Source organism: Phyllobates terribilis, unplaced genomic scaffold (genome assembly GCF_046119375.1).
Source record: "Phyllobates terribilis strain yellow unplaced genomic scaffold, ASM4611937v1 Scaffold_8__6_contigs__length_399053987, whole genome shotgun sequence".
NCBI lineage: Eukaryota > Metazoa > Chordata > Amphibia > Anura > Dendrobatidae > Phyllobates > Phyllobates terribilis.
In genome coordinates this window covers 141,732,047-141,758,896 of record NW_027362768.1, presented here as the reverse complement: position 1 = coordinate 141,758,896, position 26,850 = coordinate 141,732,047, and the positions used below count along the sequence as shown (strand labels likewise).

General features: G+C 39.2%; 1 protein-coding gene across 3 annotated transcripts in view; it reads right to left on the bottom strand.

Moving 5' to 3' along the window:
* The window catches only part of LOC141156879 (tenascin-R-like), a 746,139-nt gene that overhangs the window by 573,972 nt on the left and 145,317 nt on the right, over nt 1-26,850 (bottom strand). The window contains exon 2 of one of the 3 annotated variants that reach the window (XM_073643380.1): nt 8,346-8,418. The exons of the other annotated variants lie outside the window; for them this stretch is intronic. The gene's annotated coding sequence lies outside the window, so the exon portion shown is untranslated. The remainder of the gene's footprint in view (nt 1-8,345; nt 8,419-26,850) is intronic. 3 annotated transcript variants of the gene reach the window in all.

Sequence of the window (26,850 nt, the reverse complement as noted above, 5' to 3'; positions counted from 1 at the left end):
ACCCCAGAGACTTACAGTAAGAGTTTCTGCAGAAAATAGAAACATAGCTTTACACAACTGATGTATAAAATCTAAAGACAACTAATTCAATTTCTTCACCCGTTGGGATAATTTAGGGGCACACATCATATTAGCATTTGTTACACACCAGGATGGGATCTAGGAAAGATATTTAAATATAGCATTCAAAACATTTTTGAAAAGAAAGTTGACTACAATTTACAAAATTGTAAAAGAAAGTTCAGAATTTCCATTGATTTTCTTTGTTTTTGCAGTACTGAATATGAGCAGTTCTGTATAATATTCTTAACATCTAGTTTATTTTCTGAGCTGTTCTAGTTCTTTGGCTCTAGTGATAAAGTGGGCTTTATGATCCTCTTCAGAAAATATGGTCCACCACATTAAGCACACAGCACTTCAGGTGAGGTCTTACTAGTGGTCTATAAATATTTATCACCATTTTTCTCTATTATCTCCTCTTCGCTATCTCCACATTCTGCAGACTCTCCAACCGCTTTAGCTATGGTGCCTGACTACCTCTTAAGTCATGTGAAATGATAGCTCCCAGGCTCCATTCCTCTCGAGAAGTTGACATTATGGTGCCATTAATCCTCTAACCTGCCTTTGGATTTTTGTAGCCCAGGTGCATTATTTTGCACTATTTTAGAAAAAAACTGAAATTGCCACATTTTTGTCTATTCTCCTAATTTACTCGAGTCGTTAATCATTTAGGAAAAGGCAATAGTCTCACAGACCTTTATGTCATCTGCAAAAGTCAAAGCTTCATGTCGACGGATGTCTTATAGCGCTAATAAAAATATATTAAACCAGATCGGTCTTAGCATAGCTCCTGTGACTTCTGTGCTTACGCTCGGCTCTCACATACACAAAAGGTTATCATTTTTCTTTATACCTGCGCTAACAAACTGGCGGTGACGAACATATGTGGTTTATTTGTTTTTTTTCTGTAAATGTTATATAAATTCCACATCAAGATTTACTATCACTAGGAAACGTTAGTCACTCCATCTAAGTCGTGGCATGCGTAAATGGGAAAAGCACCAGCAACCAGAGGGATATAAATTGACTTATTATTTGCTTTACCAGCACGTCGTATTTTCAAACATTCATGCTCTTGTTAGAGAAGCCAAGCTGGTCATAGACTTGTGATAAATGGTGGACTACATTTGCCCACTTATCAATATTAAATTTGATTCCGGGTTAGACAATGTGATTTTATGCACCCCATAGGGACATACTTGTGAATATGCAGGTTCTGAGGATCATATGAATCCACTAAAACCAATAGGCATTAGAGTTGAGTGAATCGCTGTGAGACGAATCAAATTCACAAATTTTGTCCAAAAATGTAGATTATATTTACCCCTGTCCTGGCAGCATTCAATTTTGCTGTTTTACTAGCAGGCTAGGGAGCGGTTATAAGAACAAACAAAAAATAATAATGCTCACCTTCACCTTGCCCTCATTTGTCATCTTGGGTCCAGTCAATGGAGTGATCTTCACTGGACCATCTTTGGCATTTTTCAGCACCCACATCATGGTGTGTGTCATGTAATGTTGCAGCCTAGCCTGCTTAGGAGACGCTGAAGATGGTGGGCGATGGAAGAAGCCATATTTGCCGGAAGACACAAAAAATTGTCCAGTGAAGATCTCACCTGTGACTGCACTGAAGAAGATGACTGGACCAAAGTGGGGTTGTGTGGTCTGCCAAGTAAGGACTGGGTGAGCATAATGTTTTACACCTATTTTTTATTGTGCTCTGGTTTCCGGAGAGCCACAAATAAAATTTCCTGGTCAAATTCAAACGAGCTGCTGAATTCGAATTTACTACCACTCATTACTAGTGGGCATCCATCGAGTTCAGTGAGTGTTCTCTTTGAAAATTTACACATGGTTGCTGTAGGGATTCCAACCTGCAAAAGTTCCTGAGATGACTTGGCCTTAATTATGAGGAAGTTCTACAAGCCAGAGAGCCCTCTTAGGGCTCATGCAGACAAGCGTATAAATCGTATGTGTGCTATCTGATTTCTAATCAGACAGTACACTGGCCTATATTATTCTATAGGGCTGTTCAGTTGAATGATGTTTCTTCTCAGTTTGAGTGTCCAAGAAAAAAAAATCGCAGCACGCACTATTTTCATCCAATTCTCAGATGAGACTCACCCATTCAACCCTACGTGTGCGAGAATGAAATCGGATCCCACACAATCAGAGTGGCATCCAATTTTTATGGATAGATTTCTATTATAAACCTAGGACACTGTATGTGATCATGTAAATGTGTTAAGGTAGTTGTATGAAAATGGATTGCACACGGATGGCACTTGTATGAAAATCTGATGAAAATTAGAAAAACTTGTCCAAATTTTTGGGATGAAACTTGGACGATTTTTCATATGCTCGTCAGCAGGTGCTGTTAATCCAACTGGAGGGTAAAAGTGAGATTGACTGACATACGCCAATAGCAGTTTATAAGATGTCATAGAAAGTATTGCATAAAGCATAAATATTAAGGAATTGTCCACTTTTGTCAGGAACCCAACAGGGGGAATAATGCAGATCTCCCAGCTGGTACCAATTTGTCAGTGAACAGCACTCTGCCGCCTACAATCATCAGGACAATTATTCTATTGACTAACAAGTGATAGATGAGGCCGCAGCTGTTTCCACTACTAGGCCAGTTATTGGGGAACTCATAGTGTGTGTATAGTATATACACATCTGATTCCTATGCATGGAATATATATATATACCCTGGTACAATCACAGCCAACTCCACAATAACAAGAGGAACTAGCTGCCACCATCAATCATTTATACAGGCCGATTGGACAACTGCTTAGCATATTGCTTCAGGGATGCGGTTTATAGAGCAAAAGGAACAGCGCTATTTAATTTTTATATATTTAATCCAAAAAAAAGGCAGTGTTTATAAAAATATACGAAGATGTTACAAAAAGGCTTTTATGAATGGGAGATTTTAGTTTTTGGGGGGCACTAGACAGAACTACAGTGAACTGTATCTCTCAGGACTGACAAAGACTATCATTTGGCATTTGCTTTTATTAAAAAAAGTTACACCCACATACCTCCCCTCTGGTGACTCATAACAGGGCTGATCTTCAGAAAATTATGGGATGTGGCTCAGTCTTTAGAAAATTATGGGATTCCCATATTCCACGATATCTTCACCCCTGAAGGTCCCAGGCGGGAGATATTATTGTCATGTTTCCTATCACGATTTTACCTTTCTATAGAGAAACATGGCAAGGATAGCATTATCCATATGATCGTTATTAATTAGAAACCTGCTGTCTTAACCTCCCAGTGATGTAAGACAATGCGTTACATTTGCCGCTTCGTCACGACTCTGAAAATATGACTTTCACATCTGTTATATCTATGCCATTCATAAAAACCTCAATTCATAATCTCTAAAAGGAGGAAAAAGGATTTTAAAGTAATCTGCTTGCCTTTCTGTTCAAATCTGATGATAGGTTATCTCTATCAGCCATAAATCGGTTGTATCCCAAAACTCCTCTGTCAGTCCTGCCTGGTCTGTGATCCATCAGATATCAACTTTAAATACTGGTTCCCAGCAAGGGGGTCCCCTTGCACTGGGGTCATCTTGAGGTCATGTAGAGTTTAATAGAGTGCTAGCCTTGCTTCAGTATGCACTTTGATGACTATGAGAAGTTGATAGACTTTTACAATTATATCTAAAACAACTTTCATATTAAAACATACTGAAGGCTTCAACTGGATCAATATATCTAAATTAGCTTAACTCTTTAACTCCTCTCTGTGCTACTATGGTCTGTGTTGATGTGGCTGCAGCAGTGAAATCTTGTCTACAGCATGGGACCATTGCAGGCAATCAATGGGGTCAGAGGTTTTGAGTTGTCTACCTCGGCATGAAAATTAAGCTTAGTGCCTGGCTGCAACAGTGATGTGCCATAGATTAGCCATCAACACTGCAGCAACCAAGAACTGTAGCGAGGCAATGCTAGAGTGGCAGTCATTAAGTAAGTCATTAAGTAAAGGTGATTTTGTTATTTTAGACGAACAGAGACAACCCCTATAAATATTGCTACTTACAGTGCTAATTTAACATATATGATTATTCGTACACTTCATGACTGTACACCATATGGAAGGGGGAAGAGGAAGGGGGCACCAACAGATGGTACTGCTATGGGCACCATCCAACCTAAGGAATTTAAACAAGTTTTTAATGGCAGTCTGTCAATGCTAGATAAAGCTATGCAGAGGTGTTTAAGCATACTTTAGTGTTTTAGCTGCAGCAATAATGAGAAAATAAAGTTTGATTCCAGTGAGCACCATGTTCCATAAAGCTGAAGTGCTCTCTGCCTTATGGATCCACATATCCCTCTGCTCTTGAGTAGAGATTGCAGAGGGCTACCGGTTTCACGTAAAGTTGTCATTTGAGAGCCTAGAGGAGTGGTGAGGAGTCATAATGCTTAGAGCATTTCAGCCCTTGGAGCAATTGTGGTAGCAGCGCATGCTGGAATCAGTGCAGCAATAGAAAAATACTAAAATTCAATCAATAAAATGCTTCTTTAATGGATCTTTATTGTGATTCCCCTGAGGAAGAGGTCGGTTCAACCTAGAAATATGTTGAGAATAAACTACAATCTATTTCTATTCATCTGTATCCTGTGAATACCTTATCAGCACACCCGCATTTCTCTATCATGTAGAATCAGTAAAATGCATAATATAGGAGTTTTCTCCAAGTATGAATATAATGGACTTGAATACACTACTGTAAAATACTGTTTACTGGCTAAAGATCTCAATAAATTTCACAAGCATATCGGAACTATTCCAGAATTGGGCAAACGGCTTGAACTCATTTACATCATTGCCAAATCTAAACAAAAACAATACAAAGGTGAACTAAAAAGGTAAAAGACATCCTACAAAACAACATCGATCACAACTAAACTACCGGTAGCCGATCCTACTCAACAGTTCTATCTCGTCAATTTGACTCTTGGGTCAGAAATATCTCCAATTCCTTGATACATTCGTATAAGTCAATGACCTGCTTGTTTAACTTTTCATAGAACTTCTGTAGGATATGACCTATTGACTTTATGGATTTTCTAAGGAATTTATATGGTCCAATCAAGATAAACTAGGAATTACTGATAAAAAAACAGCCTAAAGGTAAGGTTTATACTGAGGCTCTATAAATCCTATTTCATTTGTGTTGTCAGAAAATTCTCTCTCTGAACATCTGGGACTTACATATAACATGTTAGAAGTCTACCTTTCCCTGCAAAATCCCAATTGTCAGCGGGTTCCTTTTGCTTCCAGTGTATTCAAGCACAATGTTAGTTTTTCTTTTTTTTTGTTCTTGATGATATTTTATTATAGCCAAGGTAATGTGTTTTGTGCTTCGCAATGACGCAATTTCTCTCGCTTTCAACCATTTTATCTAAACTATCACCTTTGGAAGCAAATCTATTCATGCACTTCCTGTGATATAAAGGCACTTATGGTTAATTTGCAGAACATGCAGTCACCATTCTCTATTTTTTTGCAGGTTGATAAGCATCATAATCTGCAGAAATAGCTTAACAAAGGAGACAAAAGCAGGGCATTTACTGTATAAATCTTATAAGAAATATTTCACTCAACCAATAAAGCTCACCTAGATAATAGATGTAGATATACTGCATATGCAGCTGCATAGGTGCCCAACTAATAGTTGGTTTCATTTATATACTGTTTCTCATCGTCCTTTCTGCTGTATGTGTTCTGTCATCTCTCTCCTCAAATGACACGTGGTAGAGCCCTCCTCCCAAAATTTGAGTTTTCTCAGTAGATTCTTCTATATATTTAATAAAATTTATTTTACTTCAACCTTATCTTACCCAGGATTCAAACTCAGGACTTGCAGCATGGAAAGCAGAAACATTAATAGTGAGCTACAGGCTCATTGTTATATGTATCAGAATTTTTTCTACCGAAAGTTCTAAATGGTTTTCTTCTTTGTATGAATTTTGTGCTGGTATATATTAATAATTTTTAAATAAATGTAAAAAAAAAATAGAAAATAACATAGACATATTGGTATTCCTGTAGTCGCAGCAATAAATTGAGCACTTAATGTATGGTGTAAAAAAATTAACTATTTTTTTCAGCTCTTTTTATAACAAAAATTTATTTAAAATATGAATCTCACATATGTCTGTAGCAAAATGATGCCTTTAAAACTTTTATTAAAAATAATAAAAAAAATGATGGCTGCTTTGGCCATAAACATGGGAATAACCAAACAAATGAAAAAAAAAATCTTCTGAAAACCTGACTATTTATCATTAATAATAATAGATTTGGTGGGATTACCTGATTACCTCTAAAAATGATATGCATAAAGCACATAATAAGACATTATGGGCCCAGAAATCAGTGGATTAGGTTCAGCTTTAAATGAATAAATAACAAATAGATAAAAATACATGTAGATGAGAGGAGAGAGAGAGAATCCAGCTGAGCATAAGAACTTACACTCTACAGAAGAGAGAGGACCCCACTGATCATAAAAACTAACACTATAGAAAAGAGAGAGAGCACCCCGCTGACCATAAGAACTAACACTCTACAGAAGAAAGAGGACAGTGCTGATGAAGATGATAAGAGCTTACACTCTACAGGAGAGAGAGAGAACTCCGCTGACCATAAGAACTTACACTCTACAGGAGAGAGAGAGTACTCCGCTGACCATAAGAACTAACACTCTACAGAAGAAAGAGGACAGTGCTGATGAAGATGATAAGAGCTTACACTCTACAGGAGAGAGAGAGAACTCCGCTGACCATAAGAACTTACACTCTACAGGAGAGAGAGAGTACTCCGCTGACCATAAGCACTTACACTCTACAGGAGAGAGAGAACCCAGCTGACCATAAGAACTTACACTCTACAGGAGAGAGAGAGGACTCCGCTGACTATAAGAACTTACACTCTACAGAAGAAAGAGGACAGTGCTGATGATAAGAGCTTACACATTACAGGAGAGAGAGAGAGGACTCCGCTGACCTTAAGAGCTTACACTCTGCAGGAGGGAGATCGAGACAGGACCATGCTGTCTTAAGAGCTTACACTCTACAGAAGAGGGGATTCCACTGATCATAAGAGCTTACACTCTACAAATAGGAGAAATAGAGGAGACTTACACTCTACAGAAGAGAGAGGACCCTGATGATCATAAGAGCTTACACTCTACAGAAGAGAGAGAGAGAGAGGACCCTGCTGACCATAAGAACTTACATTCTACAAAAGAAAAGGATGCTGCTGATGATAAGAGCTTACACTCTACAGAAGGGAGAACGAGATAGGACCATGCTGACCTTAAGAGCTTACACTCTACAGAAGAGAGAGGACCCCGCTGACCATAAGAACTTACACTCTACTGAAGAGAAGGACCCTGCTGATAAGAGATTACACTCAATAGAAGGGAGAACGAGACAGGACCCAACTGATCATAAGAGCTTACACTCTACAAAAGGGAGAAACTGAGGACACTGCTGACCTTAAGAACTTACACTCTACAGAAGAGTGAGAACCCCCGATGATAATAAGAGCTAACACTCTACAGGAGAGAGACTTACCCCAGTGACTCTGAAGATGGAAAATGACTGCTGTACAACTGTGCTTTGCTGGGAACCACTGATTTGTGATGACACAGGTGCTGACCACCACTGTATAAGGTTTAGTAATCCGCTAGATGTCATAGCTGCAGGGCATTATGGGAGGCGCACTGACAACACAAAGCAAAATTCTTACGCTCTCTCAGCAGTGTGGGAAATGGTGTTGGGCACTTTTTTTTGCAAATTGAATCTCACAGTGTTTGTATAAGTGTGAAGCCACAAATCTCAGGAAATTCGACTTGAACTCCATCCTCCGCGGATTGATCTGCTCATCTCTCTACCATATGTACAAAACGATGACTGTCAGTAGTACTACAAGCCACGTTGGTGGAGCTGTTCAGGTTTTTTTTTGCTAGCCTCACTGAGTAAAAACTTTATACTAGTTGAACTATAGCTTGAGTCTTGAAAAAAAATTGCTACTCTTGGGATCATCATTCTCTTCAGACAAGATTATTTCTTAGAAGCCATCTCTTAAATTTACACATTCGGTGCCCTATTTATTGGGAAACGCGTTAGTCGGTGCATTGTCCCACAAGTCTACCTAATGCAAATATCCCAGCTTTATTTATTACAACTCTTGGGTATTTTCCTAAAATGGAACTAAAATGATCTTCCAATCCACTAAAGATAAATATCTCGCACCTTATAAGAATCTCCTGCTTGAAGGTGTCATCATGTGATAGATTGGATGTTCTCTCTGGGAAGGTTCTCTCCTCTGGGGGAAATAAAAAATCCTAGTGTTATTTTCCAGCTCTATGAGATTTAACAACCAACTAATATTTATTCCTATCTGCTAAACATTTCACTACCGTCTCTCACAGAAAATATTTAGAATGGCCTGGTATTTCTCGTAAGGATATTGATTTGAGTCTCATTGAAATTACTTTTTTTTAAAGCTAAGCCTGCTCTGAATAGATAATTGTTTGCAAACAGAATGCGGAGATTTACTAAATGCATTTGTATTATTAGGTTTTTAACTGTTTCCAGGAACAAGAGTTTTGAAATGCAAAGTCAAGGACAAATTCTAGGGTTGAGTATCAGTTCTACACATACGATAATATGCACAAACCACATCTTGTTTAGGGCTTTTTGGATACTTTTATGACATATACAATTTTGAAAGTAGGTGGCCAACTGGTCCAGCAGAAGATCCTCCTGTGGGTTTCAACACAATGGTTCTGAAAGATCTAGCTTAAGACCAACTCTTTTGGACCTAAGGCTAAGTTTATACTGTTGTTTAGAGAACTCGGTAGCAGACAGACCCCAATGAAAATAATGGAGTTGATATGGTTTCCAAATGCTGCTGAACTTACTCTTCCAGTAGAATTGAAGGAATTTTCAATGGAGTCTCCAAGGGAGCTTTCACACAAGCATAACCCTTGCCTAACTGTGGAACCATTGATTCACCACTAGGATCATTGTTGTTGGATGATTGTAATATTTTATTAAAATAATTTTAAGCACCTAAAACAAACTTTGGCTTATGGTTAATGCAAGTTGTAGAAATATATTTATTAAAGGGATTATCCAGGACTTAAACATTGATGACCTATTCTTAAGATTAGTGAAGGTCCGACACCTAGCACTCTCACCAATCGGCTATTAGCAGGGCTCCCATTACATTGCGCCATTATTTGTGTAAAATCATACAATAAAGTTAGATCTTTGACACATTGGTCTTCCATTTTTTTCTAATATTGGGAAGGGTGCAGGGTAAAAAGCCTAAAAATTTGTACTTTGCACAAAATTTTATGACATTTGACTCCTTAGTTTCAGGCTCCAATCTAACATTGGAAACATGCTTAAAACGTTGGCCATGCACAATTCTCATTGAGGAATGACACTTTCCTAACCATTCTTTATGGTTAGTGACCTCACCATTCTTCAGGGGGCTTCACATTGGAAACCACTCACTGTTTTATACATACAAGTAAAAAAATAAACATCTGTGGCAAAGCTGCCCAAGACATAGCCAAAAAGACACTTTCGGAAAAACACTGCCAGTGTTCTTCTGAAATATCTTCTTCTTAAACTTGGTGGGTATGTTAGCTATGTGCACATACCCTTATAATCCAACCTATTTTATAAGATCCCCAAAATTCATAAGTATGTGTGAGCCACTGGAAAATTGCAAAATTTTAGAGATGATCCCAACAGGCAAAATTCGAATTTGCCTGTTCGCACATTTTTTCCTGAAAAATTTGATTGGAATTAAATGACTCTTATTGTTCTGGGGTCTCTACAGACCTCAGTGCATAGTAATTGTAATATGTAAAAAATAAAAAAAAATATTTGTACTCCCTTTACTACTCACCTCTCCAGCTCCTCTGCTTCTCACAGTTGCCCGTCTGGTCCTCGTCACATCTTCTGATACCCACTGGTCGCATCGAAATCCCAACTCACTGTGAGACGCCTGGAATGATTCTGTGCAAGACCATGAAATGTCATGACGTCAGGCCCGATGAGGTTGTTAAAAATATTTAATTTTTTTTTAACATTTTGATGGCCTCCATTTTGCTGAGTCTGTGGGGAAGCAAATAACTACAAATCCGCATTTTGCCGAATGCAAATTTTTGTACAATTTGATTAGAATTCAATTCCACTTGAATTTATCTTTCATTTCTGTTAAAAAAAAATTAAGAGAAATGCAGATATAACTCTTTCTTCATAGAAGGACTTGGAGCCATGATCCAGACCTGATGAATGCAGCCCATAATTATCATTTTTGGAGAAGAGAAGCCATTTACCTTCACAAACTGTAATGGAAGGAGAAGAGAAAGCTCCATTCACTTTAGATAACCACAAACTAATATTTAATCTGAGCGGCTCATTTCTTTTGTCAGTATGAAATAAGTATGTGTTTCTGTTACCACCGAGAGTTTTAACTCAATACTTTTCACTTTCCTCCCTCCTGGAGTTTGTAAAGTACTTAGTAACACGCTCCTGTAAGACGCAGGGGTGACAGTTTCAATCGATTTTTAGGTCTCAGTGGGTGCAGTGAGCTTACTTTTAAGAACCTCTTTGTACTCCAGTCTGATGAATGCAATGCCGACACGCGCTTTTAATACATGTGCTTTCATTCTTAAAAACAATGTATATGGTAATGATGATTTACAAAACCTACATAGTATATACTGTTGCATCACATACTCTGATCGACATAGGGCAGTTCACTAGACCACTAAGTCTCCTTTTCATGTGGAATAACCGACCACCATATAGTTGATCATACCTATCAGTAAAATTTGCAATCACTTACTAATCAATGGGTGTATCTCCAACTGGAGCTTCACCGACCATGGAGAACACGTAGGACAACGTTGTGTTCCGATTCCTTGCATATCAAAAATAGATCAATCAAAGGGTTCTTTCCTTTCTATTTTCTAGGTCTTTGGGTGGTCTCAGATATAAATCCATCAACTATCACAATGGTAAGATATATCCTAGTGATATGTCATAACCATGGGTGGACATATACTATATGTGCAACCAGGCTTGGACTGGCCCACAGGAGAATCCTACGGTGGGCCCCACTACCCTCTTATATGAGCAGTACTTGGCACAATATACTTGAATCTCTATGTACAGACAAAAGCAGCATCTTATTCATATAACAATCTACTCCCAATCTGACATTGTTTGCAACCTGTCCAGTTGCACAGAGACTCAGAAGGTAAGAGATCCTATGTCCCCATATAACAGCTTCCTAATGTTAGTTAGATTGCATGTAAAGGAGCCAATAACTTTCATAACTTGTCGGTAATGGTGGTTTGTTATTATTATTATTAGGGGTATTTTATGGCAAGCTAGTGACTTTTAAAATGTTTGACATGGGAGTCCTTTGTTCTCGTGTCACCTGTTGGCCATAACATTCAACAATAGGAATGCCCCTTTCAGACCTAATTTTTATGATACCATCATTCCTTAATTTTTTAATAACTCTATAATAAAGAGTCCGTAGACTTTTATAGATCCATAATGTACAGCTTTTTCATCGTGCATTCATATGAAAATTGACATGATCAATGGCATGCCATATTATGGAATTAATGTCACCTAGAAACATAGTATATCATAGAGAAGCACAAGTTTAATTCACTTCAAATTTCACAACAAAATTAAACTCACTAGGGCTCAATTGTTTTGTGCTTTGATTTACATGAATCAAGCAAAATGTTGGCCTTTTTACTGCTATTTTGCCTGATTGTGTTTTTTTTAGTGCCCGGAAGGAGCTAAAGAAGACAGCCTCTCTGGCACCAAAGTTCCCCTCCCAGTCCTCCGATAGCTTCCTTCTTCCCTCCAGGTCTAGTTTTATCTTCTGTCTTCATTCTTTGGCACCTGTCATGATGACTAGATCTTAAGTGATGTCATGATGTTGTGGGATGAAGGATTTTATGATGTTACGTGATGTCTATGAGCAAGTGCTGAAAAGTAAGGAAGAAGGATGACTAAATAAGGAAGAGAAGACTAGAACTATAAGGAGGACTTAAGCCAGCGGAGGACTAGGCGGGAAGATGTGGCAGCTCAACTGGTGAGGGTCAAAGTGAATATCATGTTTTAATTTTTTTAACGCCCTCCATTTTTTATCCTCTGGGGTCTGGAGAGCCTTTAGATCATAAAGAATGACTTTTACCAGCAAATTTGTTGCAAATCAATTTCCCGGTCAAATTTGATTAAATTTGGAGAAACTAATTTTCTTTGATTTTCTTTCAGTCTAGCATAAATGAATGACATGGCCAAGATGTGGGCAGAGGAAAGAGTGGGGAATGGTGAGATAGCAAGGATACATTTACATGCAAGTGGTTGACCAAGTGACCACAGATGGCTCTTGATGGCCTCCCTATGAGTGGTTGACCAAGAGGTTACAGCTTCCTAGAAAACTGAAAAAAGGGCACAAACTGCTCTGAAGTGCTGAACAAAAGAACATTAAAAAACATATGTAAATGTTAATATTTCAGCAGAGAACATCTAAAAAAATCCTAAGAAATATCTTTTCATGCCAAAATCTACAATCTGGGTCCTCCAATTTCTATGTATAAAAATACTTAGAAGCAAATATTTTGGCATGCAAATCACCCATGTTAGAATATTAACAGTCTGAAGGTGTGAAAAGAAATTGTTAATGCTGCATATTTAAATACTAATGTAATCTGCTGATACATTTTTATAAAACGGATCTAGTGCAGGATGCATGGTTATGATGGAGATAATCAGATAAAACACACATAGAGGTACAATGTAGTATTTGCACGGACCAAGACGTTTACTTAGGATAATAAGAAGATAATCTGTGCTGTTCCTTATCATAGCATAGATTAATATTAATTTCTTATCGAAGAAGGAAAAAAATAAATAACTCAACCATCTTAAATCAGATATTGAATAAAATAGAAGTGGTTGTTATGACGTTATTACTCATAATTCATGCATCAGTAGAGAAGAGGAGTTTTTTTTCTTTAAAGTGATAGCTCCAGACGCTGGTATTAATGGGAATGGGATCTGAGCTGCAATACCTGAGATCAGCCACTATATGGTGTAAGGAGCTTCGGCATCTCTGCTCCGTAAACTGTTTATTCCAGCCTCCGCGGGCCTAGATACCAGCTAATCAGTGGAATGTCAGTTGTTGGACCCCTACTGTTCTGATATTGATGTCCTACCTTAAGGCTAGATCATCAATATCTAAGTCCCCATCCCTTCAATAACTAATATTATTGTAATTTTTGACCCCTGAGTATGACTATGATTATTTTGAACCTTCTTGGTGTTTTTTTGTTTCTCAGATAGAAGAGTGTCTAAGCATTAAATGGTAGAAGGAGATATCCATTTTTAGTATTGTGTGATCATTACAATTTTGGTAGAAATTGTTCCCTTGGAATATCATGATCTCTTACTGTTATTTTGGGTGGGTGGTCAAGCCATGGTCGAAAGACCACTGGTTTATTTGTATTTCCAGTCCCCGATTAAGTCCATCTGAGAAAGTAGTGATACAGATCCAAGTAAGGTCTCACTAGAGGTGCAAGGAGGTCACCAATAGCATCACTGGAAGATAAGCCAAACTGAAATTCAAGCCTTTCGAGAATTCTTCGTTCAGTGTTATGACCTCCAGGATGCTGTGTTTCAATCATTCTTGAGGTCTTCAATTTTTTAATACTGACCCAGCCTGACCTGACATTACTTGTGTCGCTAAATAGTTGTCTCTTCCTCCTGGCTGATATCTCCTGATTCCATGAGCACCACTCAAGATCGCAAGTTACAATTGTCTACCATACTCTAATTTAACTGTATCACCAGTTCATAAGAGCTACACACGTGTCCTTCCTTACCTTTCCTCTTAGCTTGACATATTTTGAGATGAATTACGTGACTCTGACCAGGTATAAGAAACAAACAAAACATGATCTGGCAATAATTTGTCGGGAGGTGTTTATGTTAAATGTGCCTGTATGTGGTCACCCAGTGGTTTGATGGGAATTGTAACCTGAAGAGGTTTGCTAGAATGTTGTGATCATGTATATCATGAGAGGAAACTGAACACATCTTCACTTTGTACTTTCTTTCACTAATGACTGTGTTCCCCACCAGCCTTTCCATTGGCTTCCAGCATGTTGACCTATGCCATCAGTTCCTACACTATGTCTACTCTCTGAGAAAGATCTTCCAAGCAGTTCTTACATCACCATTGTCCTCCAGATTTTCAGTTTCCTAAGCGTAGAGTAATTTTCCTACTGTATACTTTGCTTGCTTTCAATGACACCACTATGTGCACAAGGTAAAAAATGCTAATTCCACGTTACTACATCAATGGAAGGAGTCAACATTGTATTGCATTAATATGCTTGTTAATAAATCATTTTTTTATAAGTGATACGTGTTTTGCAATCAGTGACTTCACCAGTGAAATCTCCCTGTATCTGCAAATCTTGCAAAGTCACTAACGGCTTATGGCCTGATTAGTAGAGATGCAACTATTATTGGCAGTTGGAATGGAATTGTGTTTCTTTTTGATTTGTTGTAATATTCCTTTAAGCTATTTCCAGTTTTGCCGACTCACAAATCAATTCACCTGACATTTCTATACTGTAGGCAAATCGATTTTATACATTAAAGGTTTACTTGGGTGAATTGATTTGCCTGTTCGGTTCCATAGGCTGGCAGATCTAGATGTAACTATGCAAAAGACAAATATACAGTGGTGGCCAAAAGTATTGGCACCCCTGCAATTCTGTCAGATAATACTCAGTTTCTTCCTGAAAATGATTGCAATTACAAATTCTTTGGTATTATTATCTTCATTTAATTTGCTTGCAAGGAAAAAACACAAAAGAGAATGAAGCAAAAATCAAATCATTGATCATTTCACACAAAACTCCAAAAATGGGCCAGACAAAAGTATTGGCACCCTCAGCCTAATACTTGGTTGCACAACCTTTAGCCAAAATAACTGCGAACAACCGCTTCCGGTAAGCATCAATGAGTTTCTTACAATGCTCTGCTGGAATTGTAGACCATTCTTCTTTGGCAAACTGCTCCAGGTCCCTGATATTTGAAGGGTGCCTTCTCCAAACTGCCATTTTGAGATCTCTCCACAGGTGTTCTATGGGATTCAGCTCTGGACTCATTGCTGGCCACCTTAGAAGTCTCCAGTGCTTTCTCTCAAACCATTTTATAGTGCTTTTGGAAGTGTGTTTTGGGTCATTGTCCTGCTGGAAGACCCATGACCTCTGAGGGAGACCCAGCTTTCTCACACTGGGCCCTACATTATGCTGCAAAATTTGTTGGTAGTCTTCAGACTTCATAATGCCATGCACACGGTCAAGCAGTCCAGTGCCAGAGGCAGCAAAGCAACCCCAAAACATCAGGGAACCTCCGCCATGTTTGACTGTAGGGACCGTGTTCTTTTCTTTGAATGCCTTTTTTTTTTCCCTGTACACTCTATGTTGATGCTTTTTCCCAAAAAGCTCTACTTTTGTCTCATCTGACCAGAGAACATTCTTCCAAAACGTTTTAGGCTTTCTCAGGTAAGTTTTGGCAAATGCCAGCCTGGCTCTTTTATGTCTCGGGGTAAGAAGTGGGGTCTTCCTGGGTATCCTACCATACAGTCCCTTTTCATTCAGACGCCGACGGATAGTACGGGTTGACACTGTTGTACCCTTGGACTGCAGGGCAGCTTGAACTTGTTTGGATGTTAGTCGAGGTTCTTTATCCACCATTCGCACAATCTTGCGTTGAAATCTCTCATCAATTTTTCTTTTCCGTCCACATCTAGGGAGGTTAGCCACAGTGCCATGGGCTTTAAACTTCTTGATGACACTGCGCACGGAAGACACAGGAACATTCAGGTCTTTGGAGATGGACTTGTAGCCTTGAGATTGCTCATGCTTCCAGACAATTTGGTTTCTCAAGTCCTCAGACAGTTCTTTGGTCTTCTTTCTTTTCTCCATGCTCAATGTGGTACACACAAGGACACAGGACAGAGGTTGAGTCAAATTTAATCCATATTAACTGGCTGCAAGTGTGATTTAGTTATTGCCAACACCTGTTAGGTGCCACAGGTAAGTTACAGGTGCTGTTAATTACACGAATTAGAGAAGCATCACATGATTTTTCAAACAGTGCCAATACTTTTGTCCACCACCTTTTTTAGGTTTGGTGTGGAATTGTATCCAATTTGGCTTTAGGACAATTCTTTTTGTGTTTTTTCATTGAAGACAAATTAAATGAAGATAATAATACCAAAGAATTTGTGATTGCAATCATTTTCAGGAATAAACTGAGTATTATCTGACAGAATTGCAGGGGTGCCAATACTTTTGGCCACCACTGTATTTAGTACTGCTGAATCCCCAATTTCAAGTACAGGGTGTATTACTGTGTTAGTTCTATTCAAGTAAATATATATGTATGTGATTATATACAGGTGCTTCTCACAAAATTTGAATATCATCAAAAAGTTAATTTATTTCAGTTCTTTAATTCAAAAAGTGAAACTCCTATATTATATAGAGTCATTACAAACAGTGATCTATTTCAAGTGTTTATTTCTGTTAATGTTGATGATTATGGCTTACATCCAATGAAATCACAAAAGTCATTATCTCAGTAAATTAGAATAATTAACAAAAAACACCTGCAGAGGCTTCCTGCGCATTTAAAAAGGTCCCTTGGTCTGTTTCAGTAGGCTCCACAATCATGGGAAAGACTGCTGACTTGACAGATGTCCAGAAGGCAGTCATTGACACACGTCACAAGGAGGGTAAGCCACAAAAGGTCATTGCTAAAGAAGCTGGCAGTTCACAGAGTGCTGTATCCAAGCATATTAATGGAACGTTGAGTGGAAGGAAAAAGTGTGGTAGAAAAGGGTGCACAAGCAACCGGGATAACCGCAGCCTTGAAAGGATTGCTAAGAAAAGGCCATTCAAAAATTTGGGGGAGATTCACAAGGAGTGGACTGCTGCTGGAGTCATTGCTTCAAGAGCCACCACACACAGACGTATCCAGGACATAGACTACAAGTATCGTATTCCTTGTGTCAAACCAATCATGACCAATAGACAAGGCCAGAAGCGCCTTATCTGCACCAAGGAGAAAAACACCTGGACTGTTGCTCAGTAGTCCAAGGTGTTGTTTTAAGATGAAAGTAAATTTTGCATTTCATTTGGAAATCAAGATCCCAGAGTCTGGAGGAAGAGTGGAGAAGCCACAATCCAAGCTGCTTGAGGTCTAGTGTGAAGTTTCCACAATCAGTGATGGTTTGGGGAGCCATGTCATCTGCTGGTGTAGGTCCACTGTGTTTTATCAAGACCAAAGTCAGCGCAGCCGTCTACCAGGAAATTTTAGAGCACTTCATGCTTGCCTCTGCCGACAAGCTTTTTGGAGATGGAAATGTCATTCTCCAGCAGGACTTCGCACCTGTCCACTGCCAAAAGTACCAATACCTGGTTTACAAACAACAGTATCACTGTGCTTGATTGGCCAGCAAACTCGTCTGACCTTAACCCCATAGAGAATCTATGGGATATTGTCAAGAGGAAGATGAGAGACACCAGATCCAACAATGCAGACGAGCTGAAGGCTGCTATCAAAGCAACCTGGGCTTCCATAACACCTCAGCAGTGCCACAGGCTGATCACCTCCATGCCACACCGCATTGATGCAGTAATTGATGCAAAAGGAGCCCCGACCAAGTATTGAGTGCATTTACTGAACATACTTTTCTATAGGCCAACATTTCGGATTTTAAAATAATTTTTCAAGCTGTTGTTATAAAGTATTCTAATTTACTGAGATAATGACTTTTGTGTTTCCATTGGCTGTAAGTCATAATCATCAACATTAACAGAAATAAACACTTGAAATAGATCACTATGTTTGTAATGACTCTATATAATACATGAGTTTCACTTTTTGTATTGAATAACCGAAATAAATTAACTTTTTGATGATATTCTAATTTTGTGAGAAGCACCTGTATATATATATTGTGTGTGTGTGTGTGTGTGTGTGTATATATATATATATATATATATATATATATATATAAATATATATATGCTGTATATACATAATGTATGTACCACTCATGTGTGTGTGTGTGTGTGTGTATACTCTTCTCAACATTGAAATTGCAACACCAAGAAGGAAAAGTAATGGAATTTTGGAAATCACAGGTGTCATGATTCCATCTATCAGAGTGCCGGGATGCAGTGAATGACAGTTCTGACATCCAATCTAGAAAGGAGAATGCTGAGATGTCAGTATGGTGATGGACAGATCCACCATCCAATCAGATTCTGGGGTGTGCTGAACTGTCAGTGTCTTGAGTGATAGTTTAGCTGTCCAATCAGGGCCAGGGCGTTCCAGGGCTTCATCCGTGTGTCTCCTGTTTGGAGTAATTGCCTGGCTATTTAGCCAGCTCTCTGCCTTAGATTACTGCCAATTGTAGATTTGTTCAAGAGGTGTATGTTTGCTCTGTGCTCCTAGTCTTGTATTCTGATCTTTGATTCTGGACCTTGGATTTGCTTTTGACCTTGCGTTTGCCTAGCCCTTTTGTGGTGATCCGCTACCTTCTTAGAATTCTGACCCAGGAATGTTTCCTGACAACGCCTTTTGTCTTACCCATCTGTCTATGATGTACCGTCCTGACTTTTGACCTCATACCTCTTGACTACCCAGCCTCGCAGCTTGTCCACGAGTAGTGACTAGCATTACAACAGGATGGATAGACATGTTAATAATATGCAAATAAAAAAATTATTAACCAAATTTTCAAAGTATCTTGATTTATACAGTCTGGAGTATGAGCACAACGTGCAGAAATGCCCACACTTACAGCCTTGGCTGCACTCAGTGTGGTTATTAATGGTCATCTTCGGGATGATCTACAGTACCATGCTGAATGCACTTGGGAAAATCATCAAGCTATGCTGCTGGCAGCTCCCTGTACAATTGCCGACCAATGAAATGCTAGAAGTCCGGAGACGCTGCCGGACCTGGCAGCACATTTAGGCTATGCAGGCGTCTCACAGTAGCATGAGCAACATGTGGCCTAGTGTTGTCAGGTTGAAAACCTGCTCCTGGAACACTTTCATATTTCTTCTAGAATGTCTCTTCATGGCGTTGCCCTCCTGGTTTTTAGACCAATCTGTGGCTATTATTGCATCCAAGACAGAAGCAGAAGTCGTTGCTGAAGAGGATAGACCTCCAATCCAGCCTCCACTGCCATCTTCCTCTGCACCACAATAGCCTTTGAGAGCGGTGTCATAAAGTCAAGGGAACACTTGCAGCTGGACATCTGACTTGTAGCTCAATGTTATACAACCACCCTTTGATGGTTTTCGTAGTCACTGTTTGCCGCCTTAGGTTTTGATATGTGATATGTCGTTTCATGAGCAGTACAGAATGGATCAAAATGCGCCATTCATCGAATCTGACAAAACCACGTTGTAAACACCATGAAGAGGTCTTCATGAAGGGACACCACATATTAATGGGATAGTTGTGTGGGGTGGCATAATGTATGGTAGCTGGACCCCTCTAGTCTTCATCACATATACACAAATAGGTAACGTTGCAGTGATTTGGTGATGGATCCAGTGGTAAGACCATTTTTCCAAAGTGTACAAGGAGCCGTTTTTTCAATACAACACCAGGCCACATGTTGCCCATGTTGCTGTGAGCAGCTTGTGTGGCTTAAATGTGCTACCATGGTCTGCTGCGTCCTTGCACTTGTTTCCCATCGAAAACATATGGGACATCATTAATCGGCAATTAATTTCCCAAAAGGAAGCTGCCAACAGTTGCTTTGGATGATTTGTTCATGTTGCATCCTGCACAGTAGAACATCCCTCAGACAACCATTCATAACCTCGTTAATAGCAGCCAAGACTGTCAGTTCGAAGATTTCTTATTTGTTTCCATTTTTTATTCACTGGCATATAGTTAACGTCTATTGATCCGGTGATTTCCAATATTCTGCAATTTTTCCTTTTTGGGAATCCAAACTGAAGTTAGGCATATAGTACATTCATGTGTTTGACCTAACCCAACTTCCTATCAGGCCAGATCGGTTAACATCCAGCCCTAAATGTGAAAATTAAAAAGCAGAGCCTTTTTTGTTTGTGCCTATGCTTGTAATAGCAAAAATGTTAGTAATTGCCAGAAACTTGGTAAAAGAGATTTGGAATTTCCACATATATTTTTTACCAACTCCAAAATACTTATTTAATGGCTCTAAGCATTCTAAATGTCACTCTCTATTATTGCACATTATTCATAGAGTAACAGGAGCTGAATAGATTGATATATTTGTAGATTGAGGGAAAAAATGTAGAATAATTTTGTATTATACTCATGTAAATCCATGCTTGTTTTATGCATAGGAGTCCAGTGGGCAGTTCTACCAAGTGATCGACAGCTGTATCTGTCCACTTACAGAACTCCTAAGCATAGAAGGAATTTACATGAAAAAAATGTACCTTAAAATGAATCCTTATCAATATCTTCAGCTTATGTTGCGCGCACAAAGGACAGAACATACATGGCAGGTTCCCTTTAAACAGTTGTAAAATTGAATACATATAGAATTCCAGTAAGCAAAAAAATGTTAAAAGAAAATTATCTAAAGTGTTAAAAAATTGGAAACTATTGATGGTTCAAACAAAGAAACTACACATTTATTGTGTTGTATTTTGTGGGATCTCAAAGCAATTGCAAAATGAGTATATGTGATGCAAATGATGAGACAGTTGGAGATTTTCAGCTTTCAGTAGAATATTTCAGCACTCAGACATTGTAGAAGAGTCCTTGTATGTTTTACTTGTGAAATACACCAAGCCAGTGGTAGACACAGGACAGCATATGGACCCTTTGCAGTCCAATAGTTCTGCCATAACAGAGCTCCGAGCTGCTTTAGAGATGCTGGTGGTCCCCTTACCTCTTGGGCCCCTAAGAGGCTGCACAGGTTGCACCAATGATATATCCTGCCCTACACCAAGCATGATCTGCACCATCACAACATGTAGGTTTACAGGGAAGAACACAAATAGTCAAACCAGAGAGGTCATAAAATAAACTCTATAGAGGAACTACAGTATATGCACATAAAGAAGTTAACACAAAACTATCTGTAGTCTTTGTAAGATAATTCATCTACTGTATAAGACTGCAGCTGTTCTATTCTCCAACAGAAATAAAGGCTCATTAGCCTGAATAGCTTGACTATCCTATTCCACAGACAGAATATAAACTAAGAAACTACCAATGAAGAGAAGCGACAAATGCTTGGCATGCACTCACGTTCTAAGAGAGTATAAAAGCTGATAAAAGCTGGGAGTAGATAGCCCAAACACTAAAGAGAATAATAATATCCAAGATTTTTTTTGTACTCAGAGACACACCTCAAGTAGAAATTACCATCAAGAAAAAACAAACAGGTGCATAACGTCTCACGCCCCCTGGTGAAGCTGGGGCAAAACGTGCGTTGGGGCACACAGGACCACAGGTCACACTAGCTCTTGGCAATGTCAGTAATTTTTGTTCACTTTTTTTGCTCTGCCATTATGGTAAAACAGTTTGCAATTGAATAGTATGGGTCAGTTTAAGTCTAGGGCTTGTGTGTAACAATATAGGTAACAACCAACAGTAAGATTAAAGCACATTTCATGTGGTCCTCCATAGCATTACTCTGTTCCTGTATTTATGCTATTTGTTTTATTAAATTCAATAATAATGATATTGTATGAGACTTTATGCACTTGTTTATTTTTTCTTGATGATAATTTCATTGTGGGGTCAGAGTCTGAATTTGCTTGTAAATTTCAGAACACCCAAACAAATGAATTGATAGAACCGCGCAGGCATGGCAATGGCTGCTTTGACACTGGCTGTTGGAGGGGTCCAATGCCCATCCTTAATGTACGACATTTACTGTGGATAGGAATACCCTTTACTGTATACAGTAGAAAAAGGTTTTATCCAGCTCACCCGTTAAATGTATACTATTCCTCCAGTAGTGCAGGGATGTGAAGCTTGTATAGGCAGCAAAGCAGAATGTCATACTATGACAAAGAACGCATAAGTTCGAAACGCGTCAGTTTGTTCACATCCCAGGGAACTGCACTCTTACACCATGAATATTTTTTAATATTCTTTAATAAATAGTTGCTTTTAAATGAATTCCTTTCCTGGATTTGTTGCTTGATACACCCCTTTGGAAATCCTTTAATTTATACATTTGTCAATTCTATTCTAGCAACACAATTGTGGTTCAGATCTATGCTATATGTGCACAGGGCATCCTATAGCTTTCTTCAACTTCTATTACTTTCTGTCATACTATACTTGGTGCAGGGGTTGCAATCGCATCTCAAAATGACCTTTTTGGTCCTTTTAAAAAAAACCATGAATATAAAAGACCTGTGATAGTTGGGTGCCACGAGCTTCATGTTATACCACGGATTGGGGCACAGAATCTTATCTGATTCACAGGGGCCACTCACTCTGTATAGAAAACTTATGCACAAATCCTTTTAATTATGCCATAAGCTTTTTTTTTCTTTTAGCAACAGTGTACACAAAGGGCAAATCATTAATAAAATGTAATAGATAAATCCTAAATGGAAATCACTCCATAAGAATTACATTTTAGTGACCAATGATTGTCTCCAAAGTCAGATCTAAATGGAGCTGTCATGTGTTCTATAGAAGAAAACCTAACAATATAATATACTATATGTAGACTAAGGAAACAATTGCATCTTTTTAATGTGTGTAATTCAAATCAAAGCTATAGTGTAATATTGCTGAATAGGACTGTTAGAGAAATGACTGTATTCACACCACCTCTTGCCCCTCTACCAGTTGTCAGGTCTTCAGAAGAATTATCCGCCTGTCTCATATAACCGCTACTGATATAGAAGGTGTTTAATTTACAAGAAACGAATAATGAACTTTTCAATTTCAACTTCCGTAATTGATGTAGTGAATGACAGAGTTATGCAAACCTAATGCATATAAATATGAAGCAATTATGTGAATTGTTTTGATTAAAATATCATGAAAAAAATCACACTCTATTGTGTATACAGCATCAGTTCAGACCTTCAGTATGTGTCTCTATATAAACCAGCAGAAAACTAATCGTGCCGTATATATCTTACAGATGTAGGTCGAGTCTCTAAGAAATAAAGATGCACTCACATCAAAATTATTATTCTCTTAATATATTGCAGTCATCATATTATATAGCACTTTGTACTTACTATTGCTCATTTTGCCTTTCTACCCAGTTAATTCTTCCCTTTTCTATTAGATCTGTGACATCACATGATTAAAAACTGACGAGCTGAATCCTTCTAAGCTCTATGTAGTCTGCTTTTCCTGCATGAGTCATCATTAGAACTACAATTGTACATCAAGGCAAAGTCCCTGGCAGGGCGGAGAAGGGGAGCTGCTGGGTCAGGAGAGGACGAGAAGGATGATAAATGCAGGGACAAGTGACTTCCTGGTTCTACATAGAGCAGATAAAACAAAAGAATTAACTGGGTAGAAAGGCAAAATGAGCAATTGAAAGTACACAGTGCCATATAATATGATGACTGCAATATATAACAGGATAAAAACTTAGATGGGAGGAGGACTTCTTTAAATGAAAAGGGAAGTCTGGGACATTTATGGCATAGTAATTGGGCATATATGTCTGATACATGTAGATCCCACTGTCGGATCATGAATGAAGAAGTGACCACGCATGAGCATTATCGCAATTTTTTTCTATGAGAATACCAAAAGTTGACAAGCAGTTGTGCTCAGCCACTGAATATGGATATCACTGTGAATGATTAGAGATGAGCGAATTTTCCAGAATTTGTTTCAGGCAGATTGGCTTGTTCACAAATTATGAAGAGATCCAAATTGAATTTGTCCAAATTGAAATTGAAATGGAAAAAAAACAAACATTTACTATGCTCCTGAGTTTTCTCCAGAGCACGGATGGCCGGGAAGGGTCCTGCGACCACAGCTCACACCCGGGCTCTCTTTGCTTTTTCCATCTTCCATAGCTGGTCTTCATTGGCATTGTACCCCATGTGGTCACGTGAGGTCTACTCAATAGTCAAATATCCGAAGAGCATAGAGTGACCAGAGAGAGTAAATGGAGGACCCTGCACGGAGTGGGTGTGTGGGACAGGTGACGCAGCACGCCCATTTTTTGTGTATGAGTGCTTCCATGTTTTTTATTGATAACACTTGTTCCTAGATTGTTCACATGTCTGTGATTTTATTTTGCAGAAAATTGAGGAGACATGCCCCAATTTTAATCCAAATGTTGGATCAAAATTGGCAATGCAAGTCTAAGGGTCCATGAAAAAAATAGGACAGCACTAGGATGCCTGTTAGATAGGAAAAGGTAGAGAGTAGAGATGAGCGGTGTTCGACTAGAACTGTTCGCCAATCTCAAATTCGAGCTGTTTTGGGCGGTGTTCGAGTTGTTCGACGAACCCGAACGATTTGCAAAAAATTCGGCTGTTCGAGGTTATGTTCGATAACTGTTCGTGCACCAAAAGCGTGTCCTGCATGTCTGGCGCTATTTAGAGCACCAATCATGCAGGGATTGTCTGCCACTCACTGTAATGCCACAGCCATGGTGGTTGTGGCATTACAGTGATTGCCCAAATCGATGGGAACAGTGCCAACAGTGAAACATGAAAAGCCGGCAATTCAGCAGCGGCATACACCTGTACCCGACAATTTAGAACCGAAAGAATAGAGCTTCACACATAGATTAGATAGATATAAACATGTCAGCCACATATATACGAAGTACAGTGAAAGTGCTGCTTACTGTACTTGTCATTTAGCGTAAAGGATTTATCAAAAAAAATAATAGTGTTTTCATGCACCGTCTCTTTAAAAAAGCCGGCCGGCAATTCAGCAGCGGTACCCGACAATTTAGAATAGAAAGAATAGAGAATCACACATAGATTAGATAGATAGAAACATGTCAGTCACATATATATGAAGTACAGTGACAGTGCTGCTTACTGTACTTGTCATTTAGCGTAAAGGATTTATCAAAAAAAATAATAGTGTTTTCATGCACCGTCTCTTTAAAAAAGCCGGCCGGCAATTCAGCAGCGGTACCCGACAATTTATAACAGAAAGATAGAGCATCACACATAGATTAGATAGATAGAAACATGTCAGTCACATATATATGAAGTACAGTGACAGTGTTGATTACTGTACTTGTCATTTAGTGTAAAGGATTTATTCAAAAAAATAATAGTGTTTTCATGCACCGTCTCTTTAAGAAAGCCGGCCGGCAATTCAGCAGCGGTACCCGACAATTTATAACAGACAGAATAGAGCTTCACACATAGATTAGATAGATAGAAACATGTCAGTCACATATATATGAAGTACAGTGATAGTGTTGGTTACTGTACTTGTCATTTAGTATTAAAATAAAGGATTTATTATTAAAAAAATTGGCGTGGGGTTCCCCTTAATTTTAGGCTCTAGCGGAGGTTAAGCAGACGGCTGGGGCAGATGTTTGAAGCCTGGGAAGGGGGTAATACCCACGGAGCTTCCCAGGCTACTAATATCAGCCCCCAGCTGAATACATAGCCTTTACTAGCTATTAAAATGGGGGACCCCCCCAAAAAAATGACGTGGGGTCCCCCCTAATTTAATAGCTAGCAAAGGCTAGGCAGACAGCTGGGGGCTGATATTAATAGCCCAGGAAGGGAGCCATGAATATTGGCCCCCTCCCAGGCTAGAAACACCAGCCGTCAGCCGCCCCAGAAATGGCGCATTCATAGGATGCGCCAATTCTGGCACTTAGCCTCGCTCTTCCACGCTGCCCTGGTGCGGTGGCAGGGGGTAATAGGGTTGGGGTTGATGTCAGCTTATAATGCCAGCTGACATCAAGCCCAGGTTAGTAATGGAGAGGCGTCTATAAGACACCCCCATTACTAACCCCATAGTCAAAGTTAAAAAAAACACAAACACCCAGAATAAAGTCCTTTAACTGAAATAAAGACACAATCCTTTATTGTTCTAAATTAAACCATACTTACCATCACGCCCATTCCAGCTGAAGCCAACGATCTCCTGCAATAAAAGAAAAATAATAAAGCAACCTCATCCTTACCTTTCCATGGTTCCCACGACAGCTTCAGCTCTGCTACATCGAGATGACAGGCTGGACCGCAGCAGAACGCTGCCATCCAGCCTGTCATCCCGCAGACACTGAGAAGCGCAGGCTTGCTTGCGCTGCTCAGCGTCTCTCTGTGACGACATCCAGATGAGCCGAGTTCATGTCCAATGAACTCGGCTCACCTCATGCACGTCACTGACAGCGTGGGAAAATTCTCACGCTGAAGCGGTGAGTGCAGGAGAATTCTCCCACGCTGTCAGTGACGTGCATAAGGTGAGCTCATGTCCAATGAACTCAGCTCACCTCCTGCACGTCACTGACAGCGTGGGAGAATTCTCCTGCACTCAGCGCTTCAGCGTGAGAATTCTCCCACGCTGAAGCGCTGAGTGCAGGAGAATTTTCCCACGCTGTCAGTGACGTGCATAAGGTGAGCTCATGTCCAATGAACTCAGCTCACCTCCTGCACGTCACTGACAGCGTGGGAGAATTCTC